Here is a 13761-nt window from a genome sequence, read left to right as displayed (position 1 = left end):
GAGACCTTACAAGAGAAAAATAAACCTCTCAAAAGAGAACAGGAATACACAAATAACGAGATGAAATAATTGAACAAATCACTTAAAGAAAGTGGCAAAAGACAGAAAAATTACTATCCAACAGGAGAAGGAAAAGAATAAAGGGACTCAAGACTTTGATAGAAGAAATGAAGAAAGTACAATCCAAGACAATCCTGGAAATGGAAAACCTAGAGAAAAAGACAAGATCTACAGATACAAACATCACTAACAGAATACAAGAGCCAGAAGATAGAATCACAGGGGTGAAAGATATGACTGAAGAAATAAATACAACTATCAAAGAAAATGTTAAACCTAAAAAATCTACTGAAACATAGCATCCAAAAACTCTGGGACACTGTGAAAAGACCAAATGTAAGAATGATAGGGATAGAAGAAAGAGAAGACTCACAGCTGCAAGGCCCAGAAAACATTTTCAACAAAATGATAGAAGAAAACTTTCAAAACCTGAAGAAAGAAATGCCCATAAATGTACAAGAAGCCTACAGAACTCCAAATAGATTGGGACAGAAGAGAAAATCTTCCTGCCATATAACAATCAAACACTAAACTTACACAACAAAGAAATAATATTAAAAGTTAGAAGAGAAAAATGTCAAGTACACATAAAGGTAAACATATCAGAATTACACATGAATTCTCAAAAGAGACGATGAAAGCCAGAAGGGCTTAGATGGATGCCACGAAGACACTAAGAGATCACAGTTGCCAACACAGATTACTATTACACACAGCAAAACTTTCAATAATCATAGATGGAGAAAACAAGATATTCCATTTTTTAAAAGTTCAAACAGTACCTAACCACAAATCCAGCACTACAGAAGATACTAGAAGGAAGACTCTAACCCAAGGAGGGTAACTTTGCCTAGGAAACAAAGGAAATAAATACTCCCACATTCACAAAAAACAAAGGAAGGAAGCTTACACACACATACTCTACCAATACTAATGTCGAAAAAGTAGGAACCAATAACCACTGATCATTAATATCTCTCAACAGCGATGGCCTTAACTCCCCAATAAAGACGCACAGGCTAAGATAATGGATGTAAAAACAGGAGCCATCATTCTGCTGCATACCAGAAACACACCTCAGAAATAAGGATAACCATTACCTTAGAGTAAAGGGCTGGGAAAAGGTATTACAAGCAAACATACCAAAGAAACAAGCTGGAGTAGTCATCCTAGTATCTAATAAAATAGACTTTCAACCCAAACTAATCAAAAGACGTGGGTAGAACACTTCATGCTCATCAGCAGAAAATAGGCCAGGATGATGTTTCAATTCTGAACATCTATGCCTAAATGAAGGAGCACCTACATTTTTTGGGGGTTTTGTTTTGTTTTGTTTTTGTTTTTTGAGAAAAGGTCTCTCTCTGTTAGCATTTGTTGTCCTGGACTCGCTTTGTAGACCAGGCTGGCCTCAAACTCATAGTGATCCAAGTGCTGGGATTAAAGGCATGTATCACCACACCTGGCCTTAGCACCTACATTCAAAAAAGAAACATTACTAAAAAACATCACACACCAAATCCCTCACATTTATAGTGAAAGACTTCAACACCACAATCTCACCAATAGATAGATCATTAAGGCTGTCCACTTGCGATATTTTTCCTCAATATGGTACTTGAATCCCTTGCTAGAAACATAAAACAACTAAAGGAAACCAAGGGGACAGAAATTGGAAAGGAAGAAGTCAAAAATATCATTCATGGATGACAAGATAGTATACATAAGTAACACTAAAATTTCTACCAAGGTACTCCTGTAGCTGATAAACATCTTCGGCAAAGTGGATGGATACAAATCAACTCAAATAAATCACTAGGCCTCCTGTATAAAATTACAAATAGGCTAATAAATCAACTAGGGAAATTACACCATCCATAATAGCCACAAATAATATCAAGTATCTTAGTGTAAATCTAACCGAGCAACTGAAAGATGTAAATAGAGCCATATTCATCACTCTGCACAAAGTTAAAGTTCATGTGGATTAAAGACCTCAACTTAAAACCTAACAAACCTCATCTGTTGGAAGAAAAAGTGAGGAAGATTCTGGAACTCATTGGCTCAGAAGACAACTTCTTGGACAGAACACCAAAAGCAAATGCTCTAAGATCTAAAAATTAACAAATGAATCCCAGAAAAATGGGAATAGGGCTTCCTCAAGACCCAGCTATTCCACTCCTTGGAATATACCCAGAAGATGCTCCAGCACACAACAAGAAACTTTGCTCAACCATGTTCATAGCATCCTTGTTCAGTATAGCCAGAACATGGAAACAGCCTAAATGTCCCTCATTAGAAGAATGGATAAAGAAACTGTGGTACATATACACTATGGAATACTACTCAGCTATTAAAAACAAGGAATTCCCGAAATTTGTGGAAAAATGGATTGAGCTAGAAATGATCATAATGAGTGAGTTAACTCAGAAGCAGAAAGAATTAAATGGTATATACTCACTTATATCTGCATACTAGTCCAAGGGGCATGTCCCACGAAAGCCTTCACTTACCAGGAAACTGGGACAGAGGGGAGGACATCTTATTGGGACTCTAGATGAGAGAAGCATGGGAGAATAGCAAAGTAGAAGGATCCAGAGGGTCCTAGAAACTTACAGGTAGAACATTATGATAGGCAGATTTGGGCCCAGGGGTCTTGCTCAAACTAAGCCACAAGCCAAGGACAATACAGGCGGTAAACTTTAAACCGCTTCCCAGATCTAGCCAATGGACAGGACATTCTCTGCAGTTGAATGGAGAGTGGGATCTGACTTTCTCATGTATTCTGGTGCCTCACATTTGACCATCTCCCCTGGTGGGGGCGACCTGGTGGCACTCAGAGGAAGGACAGCAGGTTACCAAGAAGACACCTGATACCCTATGAGCATATACAGGGGGAGGTAATCCCCCTCAGGAACAGTCATAGGGGAGGGGAATAATGGGAAAATGGGAGGGAGAGAAGAATGGGAGGATACAAGGGATGGGATAACCATTGAGATGTAACAAGAATAAATTAATAAAAAAATTAACAAATGAAACCACAAGAAACTGAAAAGATTCTGTAAAGCAAAGAACACTGTCAACAGAACAAAATGACAGCCTACAGACTGGGAGAAGATCGTCACCAAACCTATATCTGAAAAAAAGATACTAATATAAAAATATGCAAGGAATTCAAGAAATTAAACACCACAAAACCAAATATAAAAAATTAAAACAGTAAAGATCTAAACAGAATTTTCAACAGAGTAACATCAAATGGCTGAGAAACATTTAAAGAAACATTCAAAATCCCTAATCATCAGGGAAATGCAAATCAAAACAACTCTGAGATTCCATCTTACACCTATCTGAATGACAAAGATCAATAATTCAAGTGACAGCACACACTGGTAAGGATGTGGAGAAAGAAAAATATTCCTCCACTGCCTGTGGGAGTGAAAACCTGTACAACCACTTTGGAAATCAATCTGGTCCTTTAGCAGGAAATTGGGGATAACTCTATCTCAGGACCCAGCCAAAGCACTCCTGGGAATATACGCAAAAGATGCTCCACCATACAACAAGGACATTTGCTCAACAGTGTTCATATCAGCTTACTTGTAATAACCAAAATCTGGAAACAACCTAGATGTCCCTCAACCAAAGAATAAGTAAAGAAACTGTGGCACATCTACCCAATGGAGTACTTTTAAGCTACTAAAACCAAGAAAATCTTGAAAATTGCAGGCAAATGGATGGAACTGGAACACACCCTCCTGAGTGAAGTAACCCAGACCCAGAAAGGCACACATGGTATATACTCACTCATAATCAGACATTAGCCACATTACACAGGATAACTATACTACAAAACAGAGTCAGAAACACCAACCAAGGAGCATGTATGATGTGGACCGAGACCCACTGCTTGGGAGTAGTAGCACAGTCTCCTTGTGGATCCCATGGCTGAAGAATAGGAACTACTTCAGGCATCCACTCTGGCCACCGAACAGAGATCACTTCCTCCTGGCAAGATGGGTATGCCAGGCTAGAGAGGAGAAGGTTACAACTAATACAGATGAGACTTGATAGGCTGAGGTCAGATATTAGGGGAAGAGGGCTCCTCTGTCTGAGTACTAAGGGAGGGAGGGAGAGGAATTGGGGGGGGGTGCTACAATCAGGATGTGAAGAATTTAAACTCCAGAACAAGTAGGTAACATATGGCTAATCCAACCATATGATAATACCTCTGAGACTGGCTTAAATGCTCATCTCTAGGCATACACAATGATTCTTGTTGACTAAAGAACCCTTATAAATTGCTATTAGATGCCATTCTTCATTTGTCATGAATGAAGATTTACAGTTGTCTTCTTTTCCTGATCATAAAAAGAGCAGAAATCCAGCCTTAATTGTTCCATGAATCACACCCACACCCACACCCACACAGATACACACACACACACACCTTCTACACACTTACAAATTTTGAACTCTATGATGCTTGTGAGAAATTATATTCTTTCAGAACAAAAGAACCAGACATTGACATTGGATCAGACTTGACAGCATGCATCCCTCTCAACATATTGAACATTGACATCCTGTTTGGAGAAAGTAGTTGAAAAGAAATAAGGGGGAATGTAGAAATGTAAAGAGAAGCTAGACCAAAAAAAATAGATTAGTGAATGTACTCTTCAATTTAATGCCTCAACTGTCACTCACAAGATATTTTTAATTCACTGATACATAATTTTGTATATAGATGCAAAATAAGTTCTAGATACAATGGTATAGAATTAAAATGTAAGATTATTCTTCATACATATTTTATATATATACATATATATATTTCTGATCTAAAATGAGTTATTGTACCCATATAACTCAATTATAAAACAAAGTTTACTTCCAATGCTTTGAAAGTGCTATCAAGCTGTTTAGGAGAAGTTATACAAATTAAATGTTAGTAGATTAAATCCTGGTCATGTCAATTGCTAGTCTACTTTTATCACAAGAATATACATCTTAGGTACAGCAGATAGATATGACTCTATAGAAAGACAACATCTTCAAAAACCCCAGAGACATGCAGAATATGGCATTTAAAATTGTTTTTATTACTTTAAATGTTCATTGCCAGGTTAACACCTGGCAACACCCAGCCTACCTCAAAGAAAATAATGAGGATCAAAAAAACCTCCTTGTGGATATGGCTTCAAATGTAGCAAACTAGCCACTGGAAAGAGCTCCTCGTTTCTACCACAGACAGAATTCTACCTAAAAAATGAGCAAGCTTGGATGCAGGCAGAGTCGACAGCCAAACTCTGCCAAGACTGGGTAAGCAAGTCCTCAATAGTTCATGCCTCTGTCAGATATAGTGAGCCAGAAGGCTGAAGAAGATGCTCCAATGTTATAGAGAGGTTTGGGTGACTATTCAGGTAGAAAACTGTCTCTGTCATCTTTACATTTGGAAAGCTACTAACCTGCACTCACAGCATACTCAGATAATCAAATTTACTCCTTCTCAAGTCTCTGGGGGAGTTGAAGACCAGGTAGGTTAGTTTTACAATGAAGCTTAATTGTTTAGTGGTTAAGATGTTTTAAGTCTAGGTAAGTGTTCTAAGTTGATAATGGCAAGATGTGATGGAGATTGATTTACATTCAGAAATTTAGATGCACCAAGATAGAAAAGATGTCTACTTCAAGGCTGTCAAATACAAATAGCGAAAACACTAATAATGTAACATTTACATGATTCCTGATTGTGTCACGGTTCTTCTTGCCATAGGTAATCTATTGTATATATGTGTAATAATATAAATATATATGTACAAAAATAAAATAATTTAAAATTAAAAAATAAAATAAAATCTAAAAAAAAAGAGAAAAAAGTTTGAAGCAATTCCCATGAACATACCAGCACAATTATTTACAGACATTGAAAGAACAATTCTCAACTTAATATGAAAGAAGCCCAAATTACCTTAAACCATCCTTTAAAATAAGGGATCTTCTGGAGGTATCTCTATCCTTGACTTCAAGCTAAAGTACAGAGCAATATTATAAAATTTCCTGGTATTGACATAGAAACAGAGTTCTTGATGAATGGAATTGAATCAAAGACCCATAAATAAGCCAACACACCTATGGACATTTGACTTCTTTTACAACGAATCCAAAACCACACAGTGAAAAAAAAGAAAGCATTTTCAACGAATAGTGCAGGCATAATTGGAGTGTACATATGTAAAACACAAATAGATCTTTATTTATCACCCTGCACAAAACTCAGGTGTAAAAGGGATCAAAGACCTCAAAATGAAACCAAGAACACTAGTCTACCAGTAAGAAAGTAGGAAGCAGCCTTGAACTCATTGGCACAGGAGACAGCTAAGATCCACAGTTCATGAGGTTTCACAGAACCTTATGAAACTGAAAGGCTTCATGATGCAAAGAACACTGTCAGTAGAACAAAACCACAACCCACAGATTTGGAAAAGAGCTTCACCAACCCAATATATGGCAAAGGCTTGACATCCAAAATATATAAAGAATTCAAGAAACTAAACAGCAATAAACCAAATAGTCCACTTAAAGTGCTGTACAGAGCTACAGAGAATTTTCAACAGAGGAATCTTGAAAGGCAGTGAAGCACTTAAAGAAGGGTTCAAAATTCTTAGTCGTTAATGAAATGCAAATCAAAACAACTCTGAGAGTCCATGTTACACCTGTCAGAATGGCTAAGATCAAAAACTCAAGTGATAGCAAATGCTGGTGAGGATGTGGAGAAGAGAAGACTACTCCAATGCTTGTGGAGTGTAAACTTGTACAACCACTTTAGAAATAAATCAAGTGATTAATTGCTGATCTTAGAGCTTTAGCTCTTAGTGTTGTGCTCAGGAAGTTGTCTCCTGTGCTAATGAGATCAAAGATCTTCCTCATTTTTTTATAACAGACTTTTGTGTCTGTTTTATGTTGAACTATTCATTGTATTCAAGAGTTGGGGAATTGAAAGACTAGCGATGGAATGACAGGTGATCCACAAGGAGACAGTCAAGGCTGGGAGTTCTGGACCCAGGAGCCCCACACAAACTGAACCAACCAAGGCCATGACAATCAGAGAACACAGACCCACTGATTAGATTTAGCCAATGGACAGGTCATTCTCCAAATGCAGATAGGGAGCAGGGACTGCCTCTGACAAAAACACTAGTGCCATCAATTAGATCACTGCCCCTTAGATGAGAGGTCCTGCCAGAACACAAAGGAATGGGATGGAGTCTATTCGGATGAGACCTGATAGGCTGTGGTCAGACAGTGAAGGAGGAGGACCCTACCTGTCAGAGATCATGGGAAAGGGAATAGAATGAAAAAGGGATGGAGGGTGGGAACAGGAAGATAAGAATGAGGGGATTAAAATCTGGATGTAATATGAATAAATAATAATAATAGTTAAAAAGGATACAAATATACAAAGCTGGATTAAAAAGGTGGAAAGAAAAAAGTGGCCATCTTACCAAAAGTAACTAATATTCAATGAAATCTGTACCAAAATACTTAAACAATTATTTACAGTCCTTTAAAGATCAATTCTAAACTTCATAAAGAAAAACAAAAAATGCAGAATAGCTAAAATAATCATGTACAATAAAAGATCTTCCAAAGGAATCTCCACCCTTGATTTCAAGGTCTACTATAGAGCATAACTAATAGAAACAGCATGGTACTTGCATATAAATAGGCTGGTTGACCAATGGAATTGAATTGAAGATCCAGAAATAAACTCACACATCTCTGGACACTTGATTTTTGACAAAGAAACCAAAACCACACAATGGGAAAAGATAGCATATTCAAAAAATGGTATTGGTCTAACTGGATATCTACATGTATAAAAATGAGAATAGATTCATATTTATCACTCTGCACAAAACTAAAGTCCACGTAGATTAAAAATGTCAACATAGGGGGGAATCCAAGATAGCAGCACTGAACACAGACCATGTTTATTCAGTACAGCAGTGACACCAGAGCAACCTAAGGACTGAATATTGAACTACAAAACACAGGTGCTGGTGATGTGCAGGGGAGATCGGTCTACACTATTTGGAGCATGCGTGGGGCTGGCCTCATGCCACCCAGCTAGTCCACAGAAAATTTTCTGGGGCCCTGCAGGCACAGACCAGTGCTCCAAAGACAAACCACATACCTTGTGGGGTATATAGCTACTGAGCTCTTGGTCTCAGAGGGAACTGTGAGGCACACAAACACCAGTACCTGCATCTTCTAGCCCAGAGGAAACCCTACTGTCTGGAACACAAATGAACCTGACAGCAAGTCACCTGGCCAATCCACAAAAAGTTCCCAGTTCCATGCAGTCATGGGCACGGGCTTCAAGCACTAGCCACATGCCTGCTATGGCACATAGCAGCTGCACTCAGTGTCTCAGAATGAACTCAAAGGCTGGTGAAGGACACCAGAAACTACCACCAACACCAGAGACACCAAGATGACTAAAGACCATCACATAAAACATGAACAAAAGCCAAAATATTATTACACTTCCAGAAACCAGGTATCCCAAAGGAATCAGCCCTGGAAACTCTAATACATCTGAAATGCAAGAAAATGACCTCAAATCTTTCTTAATGAAGAAGATATTGGAAGAAACAAATAAAATCCACAAACAAATACAGGGAGATACAGCCAAACAGATTGGGGCCCTTATAGAGCAATGACAGAGCCCTATAGAAAGGAAATGAAGAAGCCACTGGAAGAAATTCAGGAAAAGGCAAACAATCAGGTGAAGGAAATTTTAAAATGGTTTGATATCTGAAGATGAAAATGGAAACAATATTAAAAGCACAAACTGAGGAAAGCCTGAAACAACAGAACTTATCAAAGAAAACAGGGACTGCAGAGGTAAGCATTAACACCAGAATACAAGAGATTGAAGAAAGAATCTCAGGTGTAGATGATACCATGGGAGATTTTGATACAACCATCAAAGAAAATGTTAAATCTAAACGTTTCCTAACACAAAACATCCAAAAAAAAAAAGGACATCATGAAAAGATGAAACCTATGAATAATAGAAATTGAGGAATGAGAAGATGCCAGGATCCAAGACCTAGAAAATATTTTCAACAAAAGCATTTAAGAAAATTTCCCCAATTTAAAAAAAGAGAAGCCTATAAACATACAAGAGGCCTACAGAACAAGAAATAGAGTAACCATAAAAGTAAAACCTATTGCCACATAGTAGTCCTAACAATAAATGTACAGAAAAAATAAAAATATTAAAAGTGGCCAGGGGAAAAGTCCAAGTAACATACAATGGCGAGCGTACCACAATCACACCCAGCTTTTCTTTTTTATTAATATTTATTTGCTAATACCACTTCTGTAGCATATAAGTAATAAATAGCACCTCAAACAATAAACTTGTAATTATTTTTTTATTATATCAACAACTGAAGACAAAACCATGTTTTAGGAAGTCCCTAACTTTCTTTTATTTTATTTTTTCATCACTGGCCTGTTTTGTTTTCTGTAGCTCTTATAAAGCACTGAGAGAAATCAACATGGGGATGAATATATTTATTTCATCTTACCGCTCATAGGTGATCATGAAGAGAAGCCAAGGTACAAATGGAAGGCAGGAGTAGACATCATGAAGGAGTGCCTACTATTGACTTACCTCCCATGAATTACTGGGCCTGACTTCTTATACAACCCAGGACCACCTGCCTCTGGTGGCAGGGCCTAGTGAGCTAGGACCTTCAATATAAATTATCCATCACAAAAGTTGTCCTACATACCTGACCACATGCCGGTCTGATGGAGGTTATACTTCATCACACCCAACTTTTCAACAGAGACTACAAAAGGCAGAATAGTCTGGACCGATGTCTTGTAAACCTTGGGAAAGCAAAGATGAGAGCGGACTACTATATGCAGAAAAAACTTCAATCACCACAGAGGGAGAAAACTATATATTTTATCACAAAACAAAATTAAAGAACACCTATCCGCAAATGCAGCCCTACAAGAAGACACTAGAAGGAAAACTCCAACCAAAGGACACTAACTACACTCAGGAAGATACAGGAAATAGATAACTTCACTTTAGCAAAATAAACTAGACAAGCACACAAACACAATATCACAACCAACATCATAATAAAAGCACCTAACAGTCTCTGGCCATTAATCTCTCTCAACATCAATGGTCGTAAATCTTCAATAAAATGACAGGCTAACAGAATGGATACAAAACAGGATTCAACCTGATGAGGCATCCAAGAAACACAACTCAGCCACAAAGATAGGCATTACCTGAGAATAAATAGGTAGAGGAAAGTCTTTGAAGCAAACAAACATGAGAAGCAAGCTGGAGTAACCATTCAAATATCTAATAAAATTGATGTACTTTCAGCCAAAATTAAATAAAATAGATAAGGAAGGACACTTCATATTCATCAAAGGAAAACTCAATCATGATGACATCACAATTCTGAACATCTATGCCCCAATAAGGGCACTCACATTTGTAGAAGATACTTTAATAAAGTTTACATCACACATTGATAGTGGGAGACTCCAACAACCCCCTCTCAACAAAGGATAGATCAAGGAAACTGAAGTTAAAGAGAGAAATAATGGCACTAACCAAAGTTATGAATAAAATTGCACCTAACAAACGTCTACATATTTTTTCATTTAAACACAAAAGATTATACGTTCTTTCCAGCACCTCACAAAATCTTCTCCAAAATTGACCTTCTAGTAGGTCATAAAGCAAGTATCAAAAGATACAATAAGACTGAAATAATACCTTGAATCCTATCATACTACCAAGGACTAAAGCTGGACCTCAACAACAACAGGAATAACAAAAAGCTTACACACACTTGAAAACTGAAAAAAAAAATCTCTACCCAGCGATATCTGGGTTAGAAAACATTACACTAAGTGCCTTCAAAAAGAGATTGGGAAAAAAAAAAACAACAAAAAGAGATTGGGAAATCAAGTACAAGCAACTTAATGGCACATCTGGAAGCCATAGGAAAAAAGGAACATTGGTTTCTGTTAGGTCCTCTGCATACATTCTCTGGTTAACTTGGAATGTTTGTAGGATTCCAACCAGGAGGTTGGACCCACTTTTTTCAGCAGGGATGCCTCATTGACCATTGGTATGAATGTTTGTACCTAATTTTTTTTTTTTTTGCATCCTTTTTTGCCATGTTCAGTTAGTATCACTGGGAGGCCTGTTCTTTTCTGAAGAAATGTAGGAGCAGTGGATCTGTGAGAAAATGGAGGTGGAGGAGCAGCAGTTGGAATTGAGGAGGGAGGAAGGTTGCAGTCAGAATGTATTGTATGAGAGAATAATTTTTAAAAGACTAATAAACACAAATCTGCAGAAAGTTATGTGTAAAACCAAAGAAACAAACAAAAAATAAAAAATAAAGCAAATCAAAAAAAGTAGGGGAAACCTACTAAAGTTCTATTAATTCTCATTTCTGTGGGATGAGACTCCACGGTTTACACTTGTTCTTTTTGGTTTTTACATATGTCCTAATACACAATAGCAGTAGGAAGCACTATGATCATTCCAGAAGGGATTCACACCCCTTTCTAATGAGTAATTCTCTTTCTAGTAAACCCTCAAGCACCTCATGAAGGGAATAGGTTCTGAGAAACGCATATTTAGGCAATTCCATCATTATACATGTAGAATATATTCAAACAAACCTGCATGCCCTTTCTTGATGCACAACTGGGCAGCACTACAGAGGTCATCACATCTCTAGGCTGCCATCAACCAACATGTGATATGGCCCATGATCATATATCTGTGTGTTGAGTAGTTTCAAGTCTGTCTTTTTATTCCCTCAAGTCAGCTGGAAATGTAGAATGAGACTCAGAGACTGAGGACAGCTCAGTACATAGATAAATAAGGCCCAGGCACATTATATAGCAGCAAAGTTGATGAATTTCAATACTTTTTCTCTGCTTTTCTATGCTCTGCAGACACCAATGTTAACTTCTGGCACTTGGGTTATAAGAACTTCATAAAAAATTGAGAATACCTCCTTTTCCATGAGGAGTATATTAGTTTTTCTAAAATTTCCTTAATATTATATGTTTACATTAATTAATATGAATATTTATCATGTCTCTGATATTAATCATGCCACAAATCTGTAACTGAGCATATGCACAAGTGAAACAATGTAAAATTGTGGTGACACTGAGTCTCATAGCTGACTTTTTTCCATACTTACTGTCAGTTCCAGAATGACATTGGGAACTGGGATAGATGGGTAAATCAATGTATGTGTATAGTCACAAACATACATGTAATATTCTACATGTAATCATATATACTAGTCACACAGCTTTCTATGTACGAAAATTAACCCTATTGTTAAAGACCAAAATTAAGTAACCTCTTTATAAATATCTTTAGGAAGGTGCTGGAGAGATGGCTCAGCGGTTAGGAGCATTGCCTACTCTTCCAAAGGTCCTGAGTTCATTTCCCACCAACCACATGGTGGCTCTATGGTAAGATCTGGTGCCCTCTTCTGGCCTGCAGGTGTACATGCAGGAAGAGCACTGTATGCATAATAAACTTTTTTTAAAGGAAAAAAAGAAAAAGATCTTTAGGAATACATGCTGATGGAGAATTCCTTGGCTCTTGACACTTGGAGAGACACTATGGGGCAGCGTCTTCACACTGAACTCACACCAGTGGTGTGGATTGTGTTTTCATGTTAGATCATGAGACCCTGTGCAACAGCAACTTTTAACATAAGGAGATGCATGAGGCAGAAAAATGAAGCCGGAATCTCTCACCTCACAGCTTAGTGAATTGGAGTATAATATAAGAAATGCCATACTACAATGAAATGCACTTGAAAATATTAAAAATAATGATGAACAAAGGTGAAAAGTTTCATGTTACTGAGGGAAGTACAGGACAGAACACGTCAGAGTTTCTCTACACAGGCACAGATTTATAATTCATGGCATTCATGAGGCAATGAAGAAGCTAATGACTTACCTAAAGTCAATGACTATGTTATAAAAATCTTCCTCTATAGACTGTGGATATGTGAAAAGAACAAAATTACAGTCTGTCCGTAAATCTCCATCATCGTCCTCACTGTGTTTTATTCTCCAAAAGCAGGTGGGTTCTATCAAACTGCACAAGATGAGAGAAAATTTCAGTAGCAAGAAGGAAATAATGAAAGCATGCAGCTTCCTCATGTCTGCCAAAATCTGAGACTTAGCAGAGGTGAAAACAGCTTCTCATGCAGACAAACATCACACACACACAGCTCTATGTATCTGTTACTACTGTTACAGACTGCAGGGGGCATATTTATATACCCTAGTTTCCTTCTGCCCGCTCTGTGCCATGCTCCCTGGATACAGCTGGAAAATCTTGGCCTCAGGATCTGGATCTGAGATCTGAAATATTTTCATCAAAATAGGTCAGAAAACATGTTATGCAGGGCGTGTTCTCCAGCCTCAGGTGCCATGATTTCATTCACATTCATGCCATAAATGCTCTTGGGACAATATTCCCTTGGGCAGCTGTGGTTCCCAGGCTTTGTCAGCAGCCATATGCATGAAGAAATTGACAATCATTTCAGTAGATTTCATATGAACTTTCATAAAAGTTCATGAGAGGTGAGGTCATAAAGGGCCCGT

At 37.7% G+C, this 13761-nt stretch overlaps 1 pseudogene; it reads right to left on the bottom strand.

Annotated features, from left to right (window-relative positions):
• LOC127212767 (vomeronasal type-2 receptor 116-like) overlaps positions 1–13314 on the bottom strand; it is a 31571-nt pseudogene extending 18257 nt beyond the window's left edge.
• Between the last annotated feature and the right edge of the window lie 447 nt (positions 13315–13761).

This window comes from Acomys russatus, chromosome 31 (assembly GCF_903995435.1).
Source record: "Acomys russatus chromosome 31, mAcoRus1.1, whole genome shotgun sequence".
Classification (NCBI taxonomy): Eukaryota; Metazoa; Chordata; class Mammalia; order Rodentia; family Muridae; genus Acomys; species Acomys russatus.
The sequence above is the reverse complement of the archived record's forward strand: the minus strand, read 5'-3'. Positions and strand labels throughout refer to the sequence as shown.